This window comes from Eleutherodactylus coqui, chromosome 11 (assembly GCF_035609145.1).
Source record: "Eleutherodactylus coqui strain aEleCoq1 chromosome 11, aEleCoq1.hap1, whole genome shotgun sequence".
Lineage (NCBI taxonomy): Eukaryota > Metazoa > Chordata > Amphibia > Anura > Eleutherodactylidae > Eleutherodactylus > Eleutherodactylus coqui.
In genome coordinates this window covers 135,861,432-135,877,600 of record NC_089847.1, presented here as the reverse complement: position 1 = coordinate 135,877,600, position 16,169 = coordinate 135,861,432, and the positions used below count along the sequence as shown (strand labels likewise).

At 49.2% G+C, this 16,169-nt stretch overlaps 1 protein-coding gene across 3 annotated transcripts in view; it reads right to left on the bottom strand.

Moving 5' to 3' along the window:
- Positions 1-16,169, bottom strand: part of NELL1 (neural EGFL like 1) — a 674,819-nt gene that overhangs the window by 315,728 nt on the left and 342,922 nt on the right. The window lies entirely within an intron of this gene.

Genomic DNA, 16,169 nt, shown 5'->3' with positions numbered 1-16,169 from the left:
GCGGACGTATTGGTCAAATGATTGGCACTGTTATTTATAGAAGCTTCATTGGACAGACATGATCACTCCCCGCTTTTTGTTTTATCATGAGAGTGAGGCGGCTTTCTTTCTCACCAATACCCGTAAAAGTAAACATGGCCTAAGTTTGCATAAGTATTTCACAAGTTAAAGCAGCAGTTTGTGCTCCGGAGCTGCTATTTCTTCTGTAACAGGAAGCTGCACCCACAGTCCACTATTTAGGAGGCATAGGTGAGCTGTCTCTAGCAGAGATGTATTTGAAGCTGCCGGGTCCTGAGGCAAAATCTGTAATAGGGTCCCCAATTATAATGCTTTATTTATAGTACTGGTCTCTTCATATGGGTAAGGAAAACCTTATGAGCCCCCTAAGGCCTCAGGGCTGGGGTGCACCTTACACCTTACCTGGTCTCTAGTCACTGAGCAGCCTACAAGTATATACTAAGACATTCTTCCTACTTTCTATGTTAGAAAAGTCTACATATAAAAGTTTTAATTTCCAGAACTAAGACAGAAGCCATTCAGACAAGTGATGGGACACCCTACTCGTCGAGTTCTTGGAGAAAACTTCTCTGTCTCGACACCGTTTGAAAATGGGCATCTCCGGCTGCAGTTATACAAGTCAGATGATGCTATCTCCCAGTGATGCAATGTGATTTAATTTGCAATCTTTATACTTTGTTTTGTAACTTGCAACCTTTATCATTTGTGTATATGTGTATCATTTGTATATTATATATATATATATATATATATATACACAATTTACAAAGGAAAGTCAGTTATTCATCACTACACTCGTTCACTTAATTTGATTAAATTATTATTGTTAAACTTTCCATATTGTCTTACTCCATTTAAAGCCATATCCAAATCTTAGTCTTGCTCCTTGCAGCAAAACAATGTTCCAGCAAGAAATTGGATTTGTAATTCCTAACAACCTTCTGCCATGTGTCAAAGGTACACTGACATCTTTCCTGGGCCGATGTGAGGCATTGCTGGAGATGATGCAGGCCATTGGGGGCATCCTTGTCACTCATTGGCTATTGAACCCCAGTTGATGCAAGATACCCCACATGGGCATTGTGAAAATTTGTCTAACCTCTCCACTTTTGTACTGCTGGGTCAGTTTGTCCATTGTAGCATGTTACTGCTGAGGTACCAGACATGTTACCCAACCCTAGCTTCTAGGATCAACCACATGCGGCCAGCCGCTGTATGATCTGCTGTTGGATGTCAGTCCATGGATCAACCAATCTTGATACACTCTTAATACTGCGGTTTGGGAACAGCCAACAAGTATGACTGATTCAGGAACACTGGCACCACACCTCGCGGGTACCACCAATCTCCCCGTGGACAAAGTCACTCACGTCACCATGTTTACCCAGAACTGCCAATTGTTGACTTCTGCTGCACATAGGAGAGGTCGGCATATTATCTGAGAGAATATCGCAACACGGTCATCATGTGGTACCCGTTACTAATCACAAAATGTCACAAGCCTTCTGTGTAATATGGACACGACTATCTGCTTCCTGTGCTGTCCTCAAAGATAGCAGTGCTGTGAATCGGCTAATCAAGGGGGATCCCGAGTGACCTCTTATTTACTGAGGATAGCTCAAAAATAGGAAAAGTTCCCGACAACTACTTTAAGGCTCCACTCGCATTCGCAATACAGAGTTCCATTGGAGTTTCAGTTGAATTCTCCAGTATTTTTTGATGACAATAATACCTCAATCTGCAGCGCTAATCTTGTCATCCAAACCCTTAAAGAATCCATTAAAATCAATGGCGTCCATTAAAATTAAATGGTTGCACATCCAAGTGGAAGAATGTATCAAGTGCGGTACCACAAGGCTCTGTGCTAGGCCCGGTGTTGGTCAACATTGTTATAAATGATCTAGAGGAGGGAATTGATGGGAAACTGATCAAATTTACCGACGACACAAAGCTAGGAAAGATAGCTAACACTAGGGAAGAGAGAGAGAGGATTCAAAAAGATCTAGAAAAGCTTGCACAGTGGGGGGGCGACTAACAGAATGGTATTTAACAAGGAGAAATGCAAAGTCCTACATCTGGGCAAGAGAAATGAATCAAGCACATACAGAATGGGAGGAATTGGGCTAAGCAGCAGCGCATGTGAAAAAGACTTGGCTATACTAATAGATCATAGACTGAACATGAGTCAACAATGTGATGCAGCAGCCAAAAAGGCAAACACAATTCAGGGATGTATTAAGAGAAGCATAGAGTCTAGATCATGTGAGGTGATTCTCCCCCTCTACTCTTCCTTAGTCAGACCTCATCTGGAATACTGTGTCTAGTTCTGGGCACCCCACTTTAAAAAAGACATCGACAAACTGGAGCAAGTTCAGAGAAGAGTTACCAAGATGGTGAGCGGTCTGCAAATCATGTCCTATGAGGAACGGTTAAAGGATCTGGGAATGTTTAGCTTGCAGAAGAGAAGGCTGAGAGGAGACTTAATAGCTGTCTACAAATATCTGAAGGGCTGTCACAGTGCAGAGGGATCAGCTCTATTCTCATCTGTACAAGGAAAGACTAGAAGCAATGGGATGAAACTGAAAGGGAGGAGACACAGATTAGATATTAGACAGTGAGGGGGATCAATGAGTGGAACAGGTTGCCACAGGAGGTGGTGAGTTCTCCTTCAATGAAAGTGTTTAAACAAATGCTGGACAAATATCTCTCTGGGATGATGTAGTGATCCTGCATTTAGCAGGGGGTTGGACCAGATGACCCCCTGGAGGACCCGATGACCCTGGAGGTCCCTTCCAACTCTACCAGTCTAGGATTCTATGAATTCGCATCAGGCATTGCTGTCATGTCTTCGGTTTCCTACCCTTGCAATTGAGTGTTTATGGTTATCTCATAATCCAGAATATTTGATAGTCCGGCACCTATGCATTCCCTTTGGTGTTGGATTAAAGCCCTGTGCCTGTAGTGCCACTGCTCTATAAACGGTTTCAGCTGTGGAGAACATTACACACGGCATATTTTGACTCTCAGGACATTATAGCGAAGCGTTGAGGAAAGTGTTTCCAGAGCTGTTTTCCCTCTGAAGGGATGAAGTGTCGGCTTCCATTGATTTACACGTCCTCTATTCTCGCAGTGTTAGCCGGTATATCAGGAGGCGGCTGATACTAGGAGTGCGAGGAGGAAGCAGATTTCCCCGGGCGCGATTCTTTCCCTCTTCTCACAGTCACATTTTATAAGCATCACAGTCACAAAGTCTAAGCTGAAGAAACGGCTCCACTATTTTCTACTTTTGCTTCAACTCCTTTTAAAGAGTTAGTGGTAGGAATAGCGATCGGGGGAAGAGTATACACAAATCGACTCCTTTATTGAAAATGTATGGCGTACAGTATACATTGATTTCCGGGATTCCTCTGTATGGGGTGGAGCAGCAGACTGTCCCTACCATCCACAAGGAAAGGTACCCAGGCCAATGCTGAGGCGAAGTGTGAAGTGGCGGCCAACCCCACACAAAGAAAAAAAACAAAACACTCATTTTATAGGCATTGAAAACTTGTCTGATGTAACCTAGTAATAGTGCCTCTACTAGTGGCCTCAATGGTAATAGTGACCCCCTTAATGACCCCAGTAGTTACTGTGATGTCGTTAGAGGCTCCAGTAATAATCATGACCCTGATAGTGGCCTCACTAGTAATACTGACCCCCAAAGTGGTTACAGTAGTATTAACGTCCTCCATAGTGGCCCCATTAGTAATAATAACCCAGTTAGTAGCCCCAGTAGTAATAGAGACCCCCATAGTGGCCTCAGTAGTAATAGTCACCCCCATAATGTTCTGAGTAATACAGTGCTACCCTTAGTAGTAATAGCATCCCGCATAGTGGCCCCAGTAGTAATAGTGAAATCCATAATATTCCCAGTAGTAATAGTGACCCCACAGTGGCCCCAGTAGTAATAGTGACCCCCATAGTAGTGGCAGTATTAATAGTGTCCCGTCCCCCCCTCCACTAGCCTCTGGCCTAGCAGTGACTCAACAAGCAGTTCACTCACTCAGCCTGCATTTCCGGTTTGCCGGGGGCCACTGCTGCTGTGACCCCTGACCTCTCTACCTAACGTCCGCGCTGCATACAACTCAGCGTCTGCGTGCAGGAATGCAGACACTGGGGGAGAGGTCAGGGGTCACACAGACTCAGCTGTGGCACCCAGCAATGGACTGGAGCTGCAGGCTGGGTGAGAGAAATCCCTGGACAACTCGCAGCTGGCAGTTATTTTTTATCACCCTCCGAGGTCCTGCAGATTGCTGCCTTAGGCGTCAATCTCAGGTCACCGCATCGTAGGGGCACCCATGTACCAGACCAAGGGAGGCTCAAAGGACACTCTTATGGCCTCTGTAAGGTGAGCAGGGGCCTATAAAAACCTTTGGTACTAGGAATGTTCCCAGTGTAAATGCTACATGGACACTGCTAACGCAGAGTACGTTCCACCCAGTGTTTAGATTTAGGGCCCATTCGCATGGGCATATTTTCTGTCCGTATTTTTTATGACTGCTTACAGACAAAATGTGGATGCATTCAATTAAATTGGTATATTCAGAAGTGCATTTTTTATGCAGAGTGTGATTGTTCTCAGTAAGAGACACCAAGTAATCTTGTGGATACGACACCTTTTAATGGCTAACAAAAATACATGATGTTACAGCAAGCTTTCAGGATATCGACCCCTCGTCAGGCTAATGAATGACACTAGTTTAGATGGCATATAATTATAACATGCTGGGGGGGGGGACACACCCCTCGATCTAAATAAATGTTCACACAGAAATTTGAGACTTAAAAAAAACACAAGAAAGTCTGAGCAGAGATACAAATACTAAATCAGTCCACCGAGCTGAGGAATATGACAGTTTTACAACCAAAAAAACAAAAATGTTTGCTCAGACTGCCTTGTGTTTTTTCAAGTGTCACATTTTTGTGTGAACATTTATTTAGATCAAGAGGGGTGTCCCTCTCCCCCCCCCCCTCTGCATCTGTATGTATAATTATATGCCATCCAAACTAGTCTCAGTCATCAGCCTGACAAAGGGGGTGATATCCTGAAAGCTCGCTGTAACATCATGCATTTTTGTTAGCCATTAAAACGTATCATATCTACAAGAGTGCTTGGTTTCTGTCACTGAGAACAATCACACTTTAAAACAAAACACAGCGATTACGCATTAACATCCCCAATTACTGCATTTTGGTTTTTTTAAACACACCATTTTTTTCCATTGGTTGCGACAAAACTGGTGTGACAGCAAAGGCCTTCTCGCGTTTTTTTTATGTGCATTTAAAAAAGTTTACAGGAAGTGATGAATATAGCTCCTCCCCCAAATACCCTTGAGTGACAAGGAGGCTGCATACTGACCATATCTAGGTCCCCAGCAGTACAACATAGCTGGCATCTGCTATTAACCCCACTTAATGATAATGAAAAGACTCTGCTGACTTTGCCCTCTAATGCTAATGGGGTGATTGCTGACCCCACCTAATGATAATATAATGACCACTCACCCTTACCTCTAATGCCAATGAGGTGACTCTGCTGACCCTGCTCTATACTGCTAATGAGATGACAGCTGACTCCATTCTCTTATAAGATCATTCTGCTGAGCCCGCCCTTTTATGATAATGAGTTGACAGGCCTCCCAACTGTCTGAAATTGAGCGGAACAATCCCAGATTTGCAGGGCTGTTCCCTCATCCAAAGAAGCCATCACATGTCCTGATCCAATCTACACCTCCACCACTGCTCCCTACTCCAGCCACTGTGCATGAGCTGCAGTAACACTCTACCGTCATTATTCGCACACTAGGGCCAATACTGACAGTGTGCTCTGTACTGAACAGCCTGACTCCTACCGCTATCTCCTTCTCTGAGGATAATGTGTCTGGAGCCACTGTGAGGAGTGAGGATAAAGGTTGTAATCTATAGACCCAGCAGCACTAGGTAATGGCCCAAATTAGGGGAGGAAAATTCTGCACAGCCGATCGAGCATAGACCAGTGAGGATAAAGGGTTACAACTGCTATTGCATGGAGACTGGAACTGGGATTGGTGGTGGGACAAGGGGTACTGGAACCAAGTTAGGCCACAGAATGGAATACTATAAAGTGGGGTCACAGAGAGCGCACTATTAGTAAGTAGAATCATAGAGGGGTTGTTATGACTTTATGGTGCCACAGATCTGCACCATTACTACAGAAAGCACTTTGAGGCTCATTGGAGATAGGAAGAGTGGGTAAAGATGAATTGTGGCTGCAAGAAGGCTTCATGGTGGTCTGGACCAGATACAGTAAAGAAAAGGACAGCAGAGAAGATATAATCTGTGATCACTGAAGGTAACTGCACTGCAATCACTATCACTATGAAGAGCTGGTGGCTGACTGTTATTTAGAGGTACCGTGAGGAGGTCACTGAGGGGCACTATTACTGTGAGGGGGTCACTGAGGGACACTATTACTGTGAGGAGTCACTGAGGGGCACTATTACTGTGAGGAGGTCACTGAGGGACACTATTACTGTGAGGAGGTCACTGAGGGGCACTATTACTGTGAGGGGGTCACTGAAGGACACTATTACTGTGAGGAGGTCACTGAGGGACACTATTACTGTGAGAGGGTCACTGAGGGGCCCTATTACTGTGAGGAGCTCACTGAGGGATGCTATTACTGCGAGAGGGTCACTAAGGGGCACTATTACTGAGAGGGGATCACTGAGGGACACTATTACTGTGAGGGGATCACTGAGGGATACTATTACTGTGAGAGGGTCACTGACCGGCACTATTACTGTGAGGGGGTCACTGAGGGGCCCTATTACTGTGAGGAGCTCACTGAGGGATGCTATTACTGCGAGAGGGTCACTGAATGGCACTATTACTGTGAGGAGGTCACTGAGGAGCACTATTACTGTTAGAGGGTCACTGAGGCACACTATTACTGTGAGGGGATCACTGAGGGGCACTATTACTGTGAGGGAATCACTGAGGGACACTATTACTGTGAGGAGGTCACTGAGGTACACTATTACCATGAGGGGGTCACTGAGGGGCACTATTACTGTAAGGGGGTCACTGAGGGGCACTATTACTGTGAGGAGGCCACTGAGGGATACTATTACTGTGAGGAAGTCACTGAGGGATACTATTACTGTAAGGAGGTCACTGAGGGGCACTATTACTGTGAGGAGGTCACTGAGGGGCATTATTACTGTGAGGAGGTCACTGAGGTGCACTATTGCTGTGAGGAGTCACTGAGGGGAAGTATTACTGTAAGGAGGTCACTGAAGGACACTATTACTGTGAGGAGGTCACTGAGGGGCATTATTACTGTGAGGAGGTCACTGAGGTGCACTATTGCTGTGAGGAGTCACTGAGGGGCACTATTGCTGTGAGGAGTCACTGAGGGGCACTATTACTGTGAGGATGTCACTGAGGGGCACTATTACTGTGAGGGGATCACTGAGGGGCATTATAACTGTGAGGAGGTCACTGAGGGACACTTACTGTGAGGGGGTCACTGAGGAGCACTATTACTGTGAGGAGGTCACTGAGGGGCACTATTACAATGAGGGGGTCACTGAGGGGCACTATTACTGTGAGGAGGTCACTGAGGGATACTATTACTGTGAGGAAGTCACTGAGGGATACTATTACTGTAAGGAGGTCACTGAAGGACACTATTACTGTGAGGAGGTCACTGAGGGGCATTATTACTGTGAGGAGGTCACTGAGGTGCACTATTGCTGTGAGGAGGTCACTGAGGGGCACTATTACTGTGAGGGGGTCACTGAGAGGCACTATTACTGTGAGGAGGTCACTGAGGGACACTATTACTGTGAGGAGGTCACTGAGGGGCACTATTACTGTGAGGGGGTCACTGAAGAGCAGTATTACTGTGAGGAGGTCACTGAGTGGCACTATTACTGTGAGGGGATCACTGAGGGGCATTATTACTGTGAGGAGGTCACTGAGGGACACTTACTGTGAGGAGGTCACTGAGGGGCACTATTACTGTGAGGAGGTCACTGAGGGGCACTAATACTGTGAGGGGGTCACTGAGGGGCACTAATACTGTGAGGGGGTCACTGAGGGGCACTACTACTGTGAGGGGATCACTGAGGGGCATTATTACTGTGAGGAGGTCACTGAGGGGCACTATTACTGTGAGGGGGTCACTGAGAGGCACTATTACTGTGAGGAGGTCACTGAGGAGCACTATTACTGTGAGGAGGTCACTGAGGGGCACTAATACTGTGAGGGGGTCACTGAGGGGCACTAATACTGTGAGGGGGTCACTGAGGGGCACTAATACTGTGAGGGGATCACTGAGGGGCATTATTACTGTGAGGAGGTCACTGAGGGGCATTATTACTGTGAGGAGGTCACTGAGGGGCACTATTACTGTGAGGGGGTCACTGAGAGGCACTATTACTGTGAGGAGGTCACTAAGGGGCACTATTACTGTAAGCAGGTCACTAAGGACCACTTTTACTGTGAGGAAGTCACTGAGGGGCACTATTACTGTGAGGGGATCATGAAAGGACAATATTATTGTGAGGGGTCACTGAGGTCACTCCTCCCTCCAAGGCTAATGAGGTGACTGCTAAACCCACCATCTGTTGCTAAAGAGATGACTCTGCTGACCATTTTGCAGTCTACACAGCAAAGCTGAAAAGTGAGCTGCAGCTTACTGCACTGTATCTGCTCTGGCAGTTAGTGTGAATACTGTTTTTTCCCATGGAAACTCATCACCAGGAGTAAAAAATACAGCATGTTTATAATAGAAACTTGATGCAAATAACAGAACATTCTGCTGCTTCTTTCCCTTTAAGGGCGATTCACTGAGTTGTTTTCGGCAGGATAACAGAGTATGAAAATGTTTACTGGGAAAGAGAAAGTTTTAATGAGAAACCAAAGCTAACAAAGTGGAAAGCTGCCGCACACAAACAGCGGCGCCTCTTCAGTATTCTGGGCCCGCGCTCCGCCACGCTGTATTTCATTAACATGGGAGGGAGGCCGCCTGCTTCTAATGGGATAACTCAGCGAGGAACTTTAAATCCCTGCAGTGTATTTAATTGTGCTGTCACAGCGCTCACCTGCAGATCCCATTCTTACCCCTCCGAGAAAAATGAAAGCAAACATCCCGCTCCGTGATCTTCCCGGGAGGAGGCGACTGCGCAGCGTATCTGGAGAGAGATTCAGTCTGGACCAGCGCAGCATCCATGAATGGGGGTCAAAATATACCAGATGCCTCACGAGCGTATACACACAGGGCTGCACAACAGATTCTAGATGTGTCATTATCCCGTCCCCCAAGTGTCAGCGTGTCATTATCCCGTCCCCCAAGTGTCAGCGTGTCATTATCCCGTCCCCCAAGTGTCAGCGTGTCATTATTCCGTCCCCCAAGTGTCAGCGTGTCATTATCCCGTCCCCCAAGTGTCAGCGTGTCATTATCCCGTCCCCCAAGTGTCAGTGTGTCATTATCCCGTCCCCCAAGTGTCAGAATGTCATTATCCTGTCCCCCCAAGTGTCAGCGTGTCATTATCCTGTCCCCCAAGTATCATCGTGTCATTATCCTGTCCCCCAAGTATCAGCGTGTCATTATCCCGTCCCCCAAGTGTCAGCCTGTCATTATCCCGTCCCCCAAGTGTCAGCGTGTCATTATCCCATCCCCCCAATTGTCAGCGTGTCATTATCCCGTCCCCCAAAGTATCAGCGTGTCATTATCCCGTCCCCCAAAGTATCAGCGTGTCATTATCCCGTCCCCCAAAGTGTCAGCGTGTCATTATCCCGTCCCCCAAGTGTCAGCGGGTCATTATCCAGTCCCCCAAGTGTCAGCGTGTCATTATCCCATCCCCCAAGTGTCAGCGTGTCATTATCCTGTCCCCCAAGCATCAGCGTGTTATTATCCCGTCCCCCAAGTGTCAGGGTGTCATTATCCCATCCCCCAAGTGTCAGCGTGTCATTATCCTGTCCCCCAAGCATCAGCGTGTCATTATCCTGTCCCCCAAGTATCAGCGTGTCATTATCCCGTCCCCCAAGTGTCAGCGTGTCATTATCCCGTCCCCCAAGTGTCAGCGTGTCATTATCCCATCCCCCAAGTATCAGCGTGTTATTATCCCGTCCCCCAAGTATCAGCGTGTCATTATCCCGTCCCCCAAGTGTCAGCGTGTCATTATCCCGTCCCCCAAGTGTCAGCGGGTCATTATCCAGTCCCCCAAGTGTCAGCGTGTCATTATCCCATCCCCCAAGTATCAGCGTGTTATTATCCCGTCCCCCAAGTGTCAGCGTGTCATTATCCCGTCCCCCAAGTGTCACCGTGTCATTATCCCGTCCCCCAAGTGTCAGCGTGTCATTATCCCATCCCCCAAGTATCAGCGTGTTATTATCCCGTCCCCCAAGTATCAGCGTGTCATTATCCCGTCCCCCAAGTGTCATTGTGTTATTATCTTGTCCCCCAAGTATCAGCGTGTCATTATCCCGTCCCCAAAAGTATCAGCGTGTTATTATCCTGTCCCCCAAGTGTCAGCGTGTTATTATTCCATCCCCCAAGTATCAGCGTGTCATTATCCCGTCCCCCAAGTGTCAGCGTGTCATTATCCCATCCCCCAAGTGTCAGCCTGTCATTATCCCGTCCCCCAAGTGTCAGCGTGTCATTATCCCGTCCCCCAAGCATCAGTGTGTTATTATCCCGTCCCCCAAGTGTCAGGGTGTCATTATCCCGTCCCCCCAAGTGTCAGCGTGTTATTATCCTGTCCCCCAAGTATCAGCGTGTTATTATCCCGTCCCCCAAGTGTCAGCGTGCTATTATCCTGTACCCCAAGTATCAGCATGTCATTATCCCGTCCCCCAATTGTCATTGTGTTATTATCTTGTCCCCCAAGTGTCAGCGTGTCATTATCCCATCCCCCAAAGTATCAGCGTGTCATTATCCTGTCCCCCAAATGTCAGCGTGTCATTATCCCGTCTCCCAAGTGTCAGCGTGTCATTATCCCGTCCCCCAAGTGTCAGCGTGTCATTATCCTGTCCCCCAAGTGTCACTGTGTTATTATCTTGTCCCCCAAGTGTCAGCGTGTCATTATCCCATCCCCCAAAGTATCAGCGTGTTATTATCCTGTCCCCCAAGTGTCAGCGTGTCATTGTCCCGTCCCCCAAGTATCAGCATGTCATTATCCCGTCCCCCAAGTGTCAGCGTGTCATTATCCCATCCCCCCAAGTGTCAGCGTGTCATTATCCTGTCCCCCAAGTATCAGCGTGTTATCCCATCCCCCAAGTATCAGCGTGTCATTATCCCGTCTCCCAAGTGTCAGCGTGTCATTATCCTGTCCCCCAAGTATCAGCGTGTCATTATCCCGTCCCCCAAGTATCAGCGTGTCATTATCCCGTCCCCCCAAGTGTCAGCGTGTCATTATCCCGTCCCCCAAGTATCAGCGTGTCATTATCCCGTCCCCCAAGTATCAGCGTGTCATTATCCTGTCCCCCAAGTATCAGCGTGTCATTATCCTGTCCCCCAAGTGTCAGCATGTCATTATCCTGTCCCCCAAGTGTCAGCGTGTCATTATCCCGTCTCCCAAGTGTCAGCGTGTCATTATCCCGTCCCCCAAGTATCAGCGTGTCATTATCCCGTCCCCCAAGTGTCAGCGTGTCATTATCCCGTCCCCCAAGTATCAGCGTGTCATTATCCCGTCCCCCAAGTATCAGCGTGTCATTATCCTGTCCCCCAAGTGTCAGCGTGTCCTTATCCTGTCCCCCAAGTGTCAGCGTGTCATTATCCCATCCCCCAAGTGTCAGCGTGTCATTATCCCGTCCCTCAAGTGTCAGCGTGTCATTATCCCGTCCCCCAAGTGTCAGCGTGTCAGTATCCCGTCCCCCAAGTGTCAGTGTGTCATTATCCTGTCCCCCAAGTGTCAGCGTGTCATTATCCCGTCCCCCAAGTATCAGCGTGTCATTATCTCGTCCCTCAAGTGTCAGCGTGTCATTATCCCGTCCCCCAACTGTCAGCGTGTCATTATCCCATCCCCCAAGTGTCAGCGTGTCATTATCCCATCCCCCAAGTGTCAGCGTGTCATTATCCCATCCCCCAAGTGTCAGCCTGTCATTATCCAGTCCCCCTAGTATCAGAGTGTCATTATCCCGTCCCCCAAGTGTCAGCATGTCATTATCCTGTCCCCCAAGTGTCAGCGTGTCATTATCCTGTCCCCCAAGTATCAGCGTGTCATTATCTCGTCCCTCAAGTGTCAGCGTGTCATTATCCCGTCCCCCAAGTGTCAGCGTGTCATTATCCCATCCCCCAAGTGTCAGCGTGTCATTATCCCATCCCCCAAGTGTCAGCGTGTCATTATCCTGCCCCCCCCCCAAGTGTCAGAGTGTCATTATCCCATCCCCCAAGTATCAGCGTGTCATTATCCCGTCCCCCAAGTGTCAGCATGTCATTATCCCATCCCCCAAGTATCAGCGTGTCATTATCCCGTCCCCCCAAGTGTCAGCGTGTCATTATCCCGTCCCCCAAGTATCAGCGTGTCATTATCCCGTCCCCCAAGTGTCAGCGTGTCCTTATCCTGTCCCCCAAGTGTCAGCGTGTCATTATCCCGTCCCCCAAGTGTCAGCGTGTCGTTATCCCGTCCCCCAAGTATCAGCGTGTCATTATCCCGTCCCCCAATTGTCAGCGTGTCATTATCCCGTCCCCCAAGTATCAGCGTGTCATTATCCCGTCCCCCCAAGTATCAGCGTGTCATTATCCTGTCCCCCAAGTGTCAGCGTGTCATTATCCCGTCCCCCAAGTATCAGCGTTTTTTATCCCGTCCCCCAAGTGTCAGGGTTTCATTATCCCGTCCCCCCAAGTGTCAGCATGTCATTATCCCATCCCCCCAAGTGTCAGCATGTCATTATCCCGTCCCCCCAAGTATCACCGTGTCATTATCCCATCCCCCAAGTGTAAGCGTGTCATTATCCCGTCCCCCAAGTGTCAGTGTGTCATTATCCCGTCCCCCAAGTGCCAGCGTGTCATTATCCCGTCCCCCAAGTGTCAGTGTGTCATTATCCTGTCCCCCAAGTATCAGCATGTCATTATCCTGTCCCCCAAGTGTCAGGGTGTCATTATCCCGTCCCCCCAAGTGTCAGCGTGTCATTATCCCGTCCCCCAAGTGTTAGCGTTTTATTATCCCATCCCCCAAGTGTCAGCGTGTCATTATCCCATCCCCCAAGTGTCAGCGTGTCATTATCCCGTCCCCCAAGTGTCAGCGTATCATTATCCCGCCCCCCAAGTGTCAGCGTGTCATTATCCCGTCCCCCAAGTGTCAGCGTGTCATTATCCCGTCCCCCAAGTGTCAGCGTGTCATTATCCTGTCCCCCAAGTGTCAGGGTGTCATTATCCCGTCCCCCCAAGTGTCAGCGTGTCATTATCCCGTCCCCCAAGTGTCAGCGTTTTATTATCCCATCCCCCTAGTGTCAGCGTGTCATTATCCCGTCCCCCAAGTGTCAGGGTGTCATTATCCCGTCCCCCCAAGTGTCAGGGTGTCATTATCCCGTCCCCCCAAGTGTCAGCGTGTCATTATCCCGTCCCCCAAGTGTCAGCGTTTTATTATCCCATCCCCCAAGTGTCAGCGTGTCATTATCCCATCCCCCAAGTGTCAGCGTGTTATTATCCCGTCCCCCAAGTGTCAGCGTGTCATTATCCCGTCCCCCAAGTGTCAGCGTGTCCTTATCCCATCCCCCAAGTGTCAGCGTGTTATTATCCCATCCCCCAAGTGTCAGCGTGTCATTATCCCGTCCCCCAAGTGTCAGCGTGTCATTATCCCGTCCCCCAAGTGTCAGCGTGTCCTTATCCCATCCCCCAAGTGTCAGCGTGTTATTATCCCATCCCCAAGTATCAGCGTGTCATTATCCCGTCCCCCAAGTGTCAGCGTGTCATTATCCCGTCCCCCAAGTGTCAGCGTGTCATTATCCTGTCCCCCAAGTGTCAGGGTGTCATTATCCCGTCCCCCCAAGTGTCAGCGTGTCATTATCCCGTCCCCCAAGTGTCAGCGTTTTATTATCCCATCCCCCTAGTGTCAGCGTGTCATTATCCCGTCCCCCAAGTGTCAGGGTGTCATTATCCCGTCCCCCCAAGTGTCAGGGTGTCATTATCCCGTCCCCCCAAGTGTCAGCGTGTCATTATCCCGTCCCCCAAGTGTCAGCGTTTTATTATCCCATCCCCCAAGTGTCAGCGTGTCATTATCCCATCCCCCAAGTGTCAGCGTGTTATTATCCCGTCCCCCAAGTGTCAGCGTGTCATTATCCCGTCCCCCAAGTGTCAGCGTGTCCTTATCCCATCCCCCAAGTGTCAGCGTGTTATTATCCCATCCCCCAAGTGTCAGCGTGTCATTATCCCGTCCCCCAAGTGTCAGCGTGTCATTATCCCGTCCCCCAAGTGTCAGCGTGTCCTTATCCCATCCCCCAAGTGTCAGCGTGTTATTATCCCATCCCCAAGTATCAGCGTGTCATTATCCCATCCCCCAAGTGTCATTGTGTTATCCCGTCTCCCCAAGTGTCAGCGTGTCATTATCCCGTCCCCTAAGTGTCAGTGTGTCATTATCCCATCCCCCAAGTGTCAGCGTGTCATTATCCCGTCCCCCAAGTGTTAGCGTGTCATTATCCCGTCCCCCAAGTGTCAGCGTGTCCTTATCCTGTCCCCCAAGTGTCAGCGTGTCCTTATCCCATCCCCCAAGTGTCAGCGTGTTATTATCCCATCCCCCAAGTGTCAGCGTGTCATTATCCCGTCCCCCAAGTGTCAGTATGTCATTATCCCATCCCCAAGTATCAGCGTGTCATTATCCCGTCCCCCAAGTGTCATTGTGTTATCCCGTCTCCCCAAGTGTCAGCGTGTCATTATCCCGTCCCCTAAGTGTCAGTGTGTCATTATCCCATCCCCCAAGTGTCAGCGTGTCATTATCCCGTCCCCCAAGTGTTAGCGTGTCATTATCCCGTCCCCCAAGTGTCAGCGTGTCCTTATCCTGTCCCCCAAGTGTCAGCGTGTCATTATCCTGTACCCCAAGTATCAGCGTGTCATTATCCCGTCCCCCAAGTGTCAGCGTGTCATTATCCCATCCCCCAAGTATCAGCGTGTCATTATCCCGTCCCCCCAAGTGTCAGCGTGTCATTATCCCGTCCCCCAAGTGTCAGCGTGTGATTATCCCGTCCCCCAAGTGTCAGCGTGTCATTATCCCGTCCCCCAAGTGTCAGCGTGTCATTATCCCGTCCCCCAAGTATCAGCGTGTCATTATCCCATCCCCCAAGTATCAGCCTGTCATTATCCCGTCCCCCCAAGTGTCAGCGTGTCATTATCCCGTCCCCCCAAGTGTCAGCGTGTCATTATCCCGTCCCCCAAGTGTCAGCCTGTCATTATCCCGTCCCCCAAGTGTCAGCCTGTCATTATCCCGTCCCCCAAGTATCAGCGTGTCATTATCCTGTCCCCCAAGTGTCAGCGTGTTATTATCCCGTCCCCCAAGTGTCAGCGTGTTATTATCCCATCCCCCAAGTGTCAGCGTGTTATTATCCCGTCCCCCAAGTGTCAGCGTGTCATTATCCTGTCCCCCAAGTGTCAGCGTGTCATTATCCTGTCCCCCGAGTGTCAGCGTGTCATTATCCCGTCCCCCAAGTATCAGCGTGTTATTATCCCGTCCCCCAAGTGTCAGCGTGTCATTATCCCGTCCCCCAAGTGTCAGCGTGTCATTATCCCGTCCCCCAAGTATCAGCGTGTTATTATCCCGTCCCCCAAGTGTCAGCGTGTCATTATCCCGTCCCCCAAGTGTCAGCGTGTCATTATCCCGTCCCCCAAGTGTCAGCGTGTCATTATCCTGTCCCCCAAGTATCAGCGTGTCATTATCCCGTCCCCCATGTGTCAGCGTGTCATTATCCCGTCCCCCAAGTGTCACCGTGTCATTATCCCGTCCCCCAAGTGTCAGCGTGTCATTATCCCGTCCCCCAAGTGTCAGCGTGTCATTATCCCGTCCCCCAAGTGTCAGCGTGCCATTATCCTGTCCCCCAAGTTTCAGCTTGTCATTATCCCGTCCCCCAAGTGTCAGCGTGTCATTATACCGTCCCCCAAGTGTCAGCGTGTCATTATCCTGTCCCCCAAGTGT